This window comes from Narcine bancroftii, chromosome 3 (genome assembly GCF_036971445.1).
Source record: "Narcine bancroftii isolate sNarBan1 chromosome 3, sNarBan1.hap1, whole genome shotgun sequence".
NCBI classification, from domain to species: Eukaryota; Metazoa; Chordata; class Chondrichthyes; order Torpediniformes; family Narcinidae; genus Narcine; species Narcine bancroftii.
Genome location: NC_091471.1, coordinates 32480403 through 32487483, shown reverse-complemented (window position 1 = coordinate 32487483; position 7081 = coordinate 32480403). Strand labels below are relative to the sequence as shown.

Here is a 7081-nt window from a genome sequence, read left to right as displayed (position 1 = left end):
GTACTTCTGCCAGTTGGTCTGCATAGGCATAGTGGACAACTTTGATATCCGAGCCCCCTACTCTGAACATAAAAACATAAGAAATAGGAGCAGGAAGAGGCCATCTGGCCCATCAAGCCTGTTCTGCCATTCATGAGATCATGGCTGATCTAATAATAGACTTATCCCCACTGACCTGTATTTCCCCCATATCCCTTAAGTCCCTACAATGTAAAAAATTATCCAAACCTGTCTTAAATATCTTAACTGAGGTCGTCTCCACTGCTTCAATGGGCAGCGGATTCCACAGATTCACCACCCTGAGAAAAAACAGTTTGTCCTCATCTCCATCCTAAATCTACTCCCCTGTACCTTGGTGGGGGGGTTTGTCCCCTAGTTCTAGTTCTATGAGTCTATATAGGTCTATGTAAGTGTGGGTCTTCTCAGCATTTGATCTTAATTTTCTGGGCTGATGAAAGGGAAGACAAATAACACAATGCAATGATGCAAACATGAGAAGATAAAACATAGAACATAGAAATCTACAGCACATTACAGGCCTTTTGGTCCACAATGTTTTGCTGAGCAATTCTAACAACTGCTCCGAATTTCCCTACTGCATAACCCTCTATTTTTTGTCAGTTCCACGTATATATCAAATAGTCTCTTAAAAGATCACATTGCTCCTGCCTCCATCAGCATTGCCAGTAGTGCATTTCATGTTATCACCACTTTCCGTCTGAAAAACTTACCTCTTATATCTCCCTTTATTTACTCCCAAGTATCTTAAAACTATATCCCCATGTGTTAGCCATTTCAGCCCTGGGAAAATGCTTGTGGCCATCCACACAATCAATTCCTCTCACCATCTTGCACACCTCTATCAGGTCAGCCCTCATCCTCTGTCGTTCCCAGGAGAAAAGACCAAGTTCACTCAACCTATCTTCATAAGGCATGCTTTCCAATCCAGACAGCATCCTTGCAAATCTCCTCTGCACACTCTCTATAGCATCCACATCCTTTCTGTGATGAGGTGACCAGAAATGAACATAATATTCTGAGTGGGGTCTAATTAAGGTTTTATCCAGCTGCCACGTTATCTCATGGCTTTTGAACTTGATCCCACAGTTAATGAAGGGCAAAACACCATATACCTTCTTAACAGCACTCTTAACCAAGTGCAGCAGTGCTGAGTGTCCTATGGACATAGATTCCCCCCCACCCCCAAGATCTCTCAGAGTTCTCCAATTAACATTGTATTCAGTCTTCAAATTTGACCCATCAAAATGAACAATGTTATACTTTTCTCGGTTAAACTCTATCTTCTACTTCTCAGCCCAGCTCTGCATCCTATCAATGTCCCTCTGTAACCCCTGGCAATGCTCGAGACTATACCACACTACCAACTATTTTGACCCTAGTGCTGGCTTTGCCTTTCAATAAGATCATGGTGACATTTTGCCTCGGAGCCACTTTGCTCCACTAACTTTGAATCTCATGATTCTTAGAATGTTGAAACACCTATCATTCTCTGTTCTGAATCCATATTATGACTGGTGCTTCGCTGTCTACTTAGGTTGAGGACTCCAAAATACACTGCTACTGGTAAACAGGTTTCTTCTCAACTCTGTCTTGAATAGCTGATAATGTGAAACCCAGTGGGATTTTTGCACATTTCATTGGGACCACCTCTAATTCTTCCAAACCCTGGAGGAAATGGGCCCAATCTATTGCTTCTTATTTTATAAACCCTCCAGGAGTCAAAGGGGTGATTTCTCATTGCACTCCCTCAATTGCAACCATCTCTTTTCCCAGGTTTGGAGGCACAGTATCCCTGATGGAGTCTCATCAAGCCCTGAACAACTGGAGAAAAACATATTTAGTCTTATACTCAAATCCTTGATAACAGTTAACTTGCCATCCACCTAACAACTTGCTGAACCTGTAAAATGAAAATCATTCAGACGTGGTTCGAAATTTGTATTTAAGTTGCCACAGGAAAAGTTTAATTTCCCTGGTCATGCAGGTCACTGCTTTCCTTTGCCTTCCAGATCTTAGAGCATAGATCATTACAGCACAGTACAGGCCCTTTGGTTCATCTACATATTCCTGCCAAAAAAAACTAATATCTTCAATCAAATATTTGAAACTGTACATGAAGACCTTTAGATATGATGCACATATCCACTTCCAATGTGGGAACCTGACAATTCAGTTCAGGGGTCTTTTGCAGCAGGAGTTCATTGGAAGAAGGTATCTGCTAAGTGTTCATGACTACTTCTTTCTATGCTCAGCACAGCGGTTAAGAAATAATGAGACCATTATTCTTCAGTGCACAGTGTCCTCTTACAATCAGAAGGTCAAAGGCACACTTTATCTATTTGCTCATATAATTAAAAATGCAATGAACAAATAGTAAAACAGAGTGTCTCTGTGGTCTTTGGATACAATGATGAAAATCTGTGGGGCATTGGAGAATGGCATGGCCCCACTTAAATCACACAACAGCCTGTTGGGTGGACGTGTCAACAGGGAAGCTCAGAAAGCCTTTTTGTGTGTAATTTCCAACTTGATAGTTAAATGTAAGAATTTCCTCCAGTTTTCTGATGTTTTGGCTGGCCATTGTGTCAAAGGTGTTTTAATCATTTTGATCATGGCACCAAATCATAATCTTCCCAATCCTGTGTGACATTTATAGAATTAGATACTTTCATCCACAAAGGCTGCCATGGAAATAATATTCAAGAGCTTGGATAGATTGGAGGGAGCTACAATAGTATCTGGTTATAAACCTGAATAGAAACATTATAGTGAGGTTCTGCTGCCAATGGACCTTGGCATGTTTGGAATGTCCCCTCCCTTACAACCATTGTCCTTCACACCTTCCTGCTTCCCCATAAATGTGGTAGTCCTGTGAGCAGCCAGTGGAAAGGCAAGTGTAACCAATGGCAGATGATTACAATTGTGGTAACATTACAAACAATTTGCTGATTTAAAATTGGCTTGGAACATCTTGAGGAATTGATGGGTAGTATATAGGTTTTTGTTTACACAGTAGATATCCAACCGAGAAAAAGCAGAAGCCAGTGGATTTCAAACTTTTTCTTTCCACTCACATCCCACCTGAAGTAATCCCTATGGCATCAGTCGGTGCTCTGTGATTAGTAAGGGATTGCTTCAGGTGGGATGTGAGTGGGAAGGGAAGGGTGAGAATCACTGCTCTAGACCCAATTGTGACTGAACTATTTTGTTTGAGAACAATGGTCACTGGCTTATTTCCTTTGGAGTTAGGAAACCGTGCACATCAGGGGGCAACTAGGTTTGATTAAAACAGTGGTTTTCAAACTTTTTCTTTGCACTTCAGGTATACCCTTACTATCACAGAACACCTATAGCATAGGGATTATTACTTCAGGTGGTATGTGAGTGGAAAGAAAAAGTTTAAAAACCACTTATACAAGCAATTGGCTTTCATTTTTTTATATAACCAGTGGCCTCAAAATGAGGATGCGCTTGTCTCCATTTTTTGCAAGCAATTTGAACTATGAAGACTCAATGCAAACAGGAGATGCCCTTTACTCCAGCTAAAGATTTTAACACTGAAATTTAAAAATAGAGAGTTGCATATGTAAGTCCCACCCACTAATTGCTTATTGCTTTATTTGATAGAAGTATTTAAGATTATGAAAGGGATAGACAGAGTGGATGTGGATAGACTATTTCCGTTAAGAGGAGGAAAGATTAAAACAAGAGGACATGAGTTAAGAATTAAGGGGCAGAGGTTTAGAGGTAACATGAGGGGGAACTTCTTTACTCAGAGAGTGGTAGCTGTGTGGAATGATCTTCCGGGAGAAATAGTGGCGGCGGAGTCAATTGTATTATTTAAGAAAAGGTTGGACAGGTCTATGGATGAGAGGAAGATGGAGGGTTATGGGCATTGTGCAGGGAGGTGGGACTAGAAAGGGGTGTTTGGTTCGGTGCGGACTAGAAGGGCCTAATGGCCTGTTTCCGTGCTGTAATTGTTATTATTATTATTAAAGTAATCTATGCCCAACCCGCCCTTCACGTTTCACCCCATGGTTCATTTTTATTGCCGCTTTATATTTTTTATGGAAGTACCTATAATTCATTCACTAAAGTGTTTATTTTTCAGTTATTGATTAACCAGTTGTGTTTTTCCTGAAAATTTTTGTTCATTTTCATATTAATGTCAATTCTCATGTCTTTTTATTGGTGCAGCAGCTGGTCAATTTTGTTAGTTGGGTCACTTCCTTTTCCGTCACCACGTTTTGCCATCATAGGTTGTTGGGAACTACTAAGCTTCAAGTCTGGAAAGGCAGGCAACTTAAAAATAATTTTAAAAATTGGAAAGTGTCACTGGCAAAACTGACATGCATTGAGAAGGCAGCGAAACCCGCCGCAGTCCATTGGGTGAAAATGTTTTCCGAGTGCATCAGCAATTAAAAGAAAAGAAAATATACATCCGAGTGAAGATGGCTTGTGATTTAGTTGGGCTGAAGGCTGCATGTGTGAGGAATAGAGAATGGAACTGAACATAACATCAGCAAAAATTCTGACCTTATGATGCAGGCAAGGTCATTGATGAAGCAGCTGAAGGCAGTTGAGCCTAGAATATTGCATCGCCAAACTATATTTTTGTTCCCACATGTGGCTTTTTGCCTTTAAGTGCTTTCATTCCTTTAAATCCTGACTGCTGACAAGCAGGACATTCCGCCAGGCAAAGCAGAAGCCCCTGCAATACGGCAGCTGGGTACTAAGTTTGCCCAGATGGTGTCAAATTATATCTATATGCTGTACCCTGTAAACTATAAACTTACAGCGATGAAGTGTATGGACTAGACTGAGGAACAAGACTGACATCAAAGTGTAATGGAGATGAGCTCATCTTAAAAGGGAGGGTTCAGCATTGCTGTCTGGAAAAAAAAATCCAATTAAAAATTGGGAAAAAATGAAATGGGAAAGAACAGGGAAGGCAGAGGTCTTATGTACAAATAAGGGAAAAGATTTGAGAAATCAATAGGGAACAAGCATACTTATTGCAGTTTATTACATCAGTTAGACATTGTTCCAAAACATTCTTAGTAAAATAATATGACATTAGAATGGATTTTAAATAACCAGCCTGCTATTTTTTTCTTTCTGGATGACTATCATGGAAATAAATCGGTTGCAAACCATACTTCAAAAAAACTGGCTGGCAGAATACGCACAGTTGTAAATTAATTGAGAGCGATAAGGTTTTGGTGCTTCATTCGCAACAACACAGGGCTCCAGCAGATGGCACCTTCGACCTGTCAGCGCGCCTTAGGCTGCTGTGATCCATTGGCACTGATGGAAAAATGGTAATAATGGATGTTTGATAAAGGGGGGGGGGGGGGGGGAGGAGGGGGGAGATTCTAACTGAATGACATGAATAAAAATAATTTCAATGATAAACTTTGAATGACTATTATGTAATATTATTCAACATTTTTGCTGATTTTTCTCTTGCAAGTCTGCTTTGGCCTGTTTATAAAACTTATTATAACACACAATCTGCATTTGACTAAAAGCATCATAAAGGGATATTACAGGGAAACCTGTGACAATCTTTCACTTTAACTGTCATTTGTTTCTAACACATTTAAACTAAATATCATATGCACGTTGCTTCAGACTTCTTAGGGGAGGCCTATTAGACTTCTTCAGCTTCTCTTGGAAGCTGGGATCCAGAGGTTGGTGGTGGGGGTGGGTGGGGGTTTGGGGGTGGTTGTGGTGGGAGTGGGTGGGGGGTTTGGGGATGGGGTGGGTGTGGGTTTGGGGGTGGGGGGTGGGGGTGGTGGTGGGTGTGTGGTGGGTGTGGGTGGGTGTGGGGGTGGTGGTGGGTGTGGGTGGTGGTGGTGGGAGTGAGTGGGGGGGTTTGCGGGGTGGTGGTGGGTGTGGGTGGTGGTGCGGGTGGTGGGAGTGGGTGGGGGGGTTTGGGGATGGTGGTGGGTGGGGGTGGGGGGTTTGCGAGTGGTGCGGGTGATGTGTGTGGGTGTGGGGGTGGTGTTGGTGGGGGTGGTGGTGGGTGGGGGTGCGGGTGGTGGGAGTGGGTGGGGGGGTTTGGGGATTGGTGGTGGGTGGGGGTGGGGGTTTGGGGGTGGGGGTGGTGGGTGGGGGGGTTTGTGGGTGGTGCGGGTGGTGTGTGTGGGTGTGGGGGTGGTGTTGGTGGGGGTGGTGGGAGTGGGTGGGGGTGTTTGGGGATGGTGGTGGGTGGGGGTGAGGGTGGTGGGAGTGGGTGGGGGGTTTGGGGATGGTGGTGGGTGGGGGGGTTTGGGGATGGTGGTGGGTGGGGGGGGTTTGCGGGTGGTGTGTGTGGGGGGGGGGGTGGTGGTGGGAGGATAATTCATTGCAATGATCCCTGCTTTGTTGGTCCAGGTTATTGACCTGCAGCAGCTCCCACGAGGTTCTATTGTTTATAATGTGGGGCAGGGACATGGACTGCTCACGCCTCAGAGTGGGGGGGGGAGAGAGGGAGAGAGAGAGATGTAGGTGGGTCGATTGGCCCCCGGTGCCGATCGAAACCAGGTAGAGCGCAGACAGCTGACTTTGTGCCGAAATTAATCATCCGTCCGCCGAAGCTGGTGCGTAGCCGGCGCATGGTGAGGAGAACTTCCCCCCCCCCCCCCCCCCCCCCCCCCCCCACCCCCCTGTACTCGCTCCCCGGGAAGAATGGGCGAATGGTAGCTCCCCGAGGTTATAAAGGGGGCAGCGCCGGGCTGGCGGCTCACTCAGTTCTACCGGCGCTCGGCTGGAGGACAGACCTGCGAAGGGGAGGGAGGGAGGGAGGGGGGGAACCCGGGCTGACCCGTCCGTCGCTGCTCCTTCTCCGACTCACGAGCGAGGGCGCGCTGGTGGCAGGGGCACGAAAGGCCGCGCGCGCGGCCCGGACTTCTTCGCTCATCATGGGCGTCTGTTGAGCCGGTGCGTTCAGGGCGCGATAGCATCAGATGGCAATTCTGGGCTGAGAGGCAGGTTGGTTCCCACGGCCGTGCGGTGTTTTTTAAATTTAAGAGGTGGGGGGGGGAGACTATTGGGGCCTGCGGGCGCTCGACCACGA

General features: G+C 45.3%; 1 protein-coding gene across 15 annotated transcripts in view; it reads left to right on the top strand.

The window, feature by feature from the left end:
- The first annotated feature begins 5610 nt into the window (after nt 1-5610).
- LOC138757050 (protein FAM53A-like) overlaps nt 5611-7081 on the top strand; it is a 181706-nt gene continuing 180235 nt past the window's right edge. For 5 of the 15 annotated variants that reach the window (XR_011353311.1, XR_011353310.1, XM_069923726.1 and 2 more), the window contains exon 1: nt 6788-6996. The gene's annotated coding sequence lies outside the window, so the exon portion shown is untranslated. Of the gene's footprint in view, nt 5715-6785; nt 6997-7081 lie in introns of those variants that run through there. The other 10 variants (XM_069923729.1, XM_069923728.1, XM_069923730.1 and 7 more) reach the window with 7 other exon arrangements.